Source organism: Schistocerca piceifrons, chromosome 2 (genome assembly GCF_021461385.2).
Source record: "Schistocerca piceifrons isolate TAMUIC-IGC-003096 chromosome 2, iqSchPice1.1, whole genome shotgun sequence".
Lineage (NCBI taxonomy): Eukaryota > Metazoa > Arthropoda > Insecta > Orthoptera > Acrididae > Schistocerca > Schistocerca piceifrons.
In genome coordinates this window covers 234765066-234766006 of record NC_060139.1, presented here as the reverse complement: position 1 = coordinate 234766006, position 941 = coordinate 234765066, and the positions used below count along the sequence as shown (strand labels likewise).

The following is a 941-nucleotide window of genomic DNA, read 5'->3' as shown; positions in this document are numbered from 1 at the left end:
TATTTTCATTGGCTACAGGTCTATTTCGGCCCAAAGGCCATTTTCAAGCACTTTGCAACATATAGTACGGTATTTAGATCATATGTCTGTGAGTTTTCGTAATAAATAATTATTTTGTACATTTGGCGTTAGACTTACTTCCATATTACGTCGTTGACGCTCTTAATGGCACATATCTTACTTGGTGCGTTTTCAAGCAAAGCACAGGCGAAATTGTAAGTTACTCGATCATTAATGTCTCAGCAGTGGAATTTTTCTTTGTTGGCCAGTATCGTCAAGATCTTGTTCACATTTTGAAATTCTGACAGCTTCGAGTTACCAGAATGAGATTTCCACTCTGCAGCGGAGTGTGCGCTGATGTGAAACTTCCTGGCAAATTACAACTGTGTGCCGGGCCGAGACTCGAACTCGGGACCTTTGCCTTTCGCGGGCAAGTGCTCTACCAACTGAGCTACCCAAGCACGACTCACGCCCCGTCCTCACAGCTTTACTTCTGCCAGTACCTCGTCTCCTACCTTCCTCAATTGGTAGAGCTTCTGTTAAGTTTGGAAGGTAGGAGACGAGGTACTAGGAGAAGTAAAGCTGTGAGGACGGGGCGTGAGTCGTGCTTGGGTAGCTCAGTTGTTAAGTCCGCTGTTAGCAGCGGTGGGGCAAGGTCGTCGTGCCTGCTAGCGCACCGCGCGCGCGAGTGTTTACTGTTTACCTTCCGCTGCGGCGAGTGTCACGCGTCCGTGTCTCGGTAGTGCCATGGCGCACTCGTATCGGAAGTCCACAATTAAGATCACATTTCAAGCGGACTACGCAAGACCTCGAGCACTTGACATTGAACGTTTCATCCGGGAAGAACTTCAAATTGCACCTCAAGACATCAATGGGATCCACTTTTCTATAACACAAAGTGTCGTCTACATAAAACTGATCAATGAAAATGCGTGCACTGA

The 941-nt window shown here is 47.1% G+C and overlaps 1 non-coding gene across 1 annotated transcript; it reads right to left on the bottom strand.

The window, feature by feature from the left end:
• Positions 1-387: 387 nt before the first annotated feature.
• Trnas-cga lies at positions 388-462 on the bottom strand. Its single transcript has one exon. It is a non-coding gene; the product is annotated as a tRNA-Ser (tRNA).
• Positions 463-941: the final 479 nt, after the last annotated feature.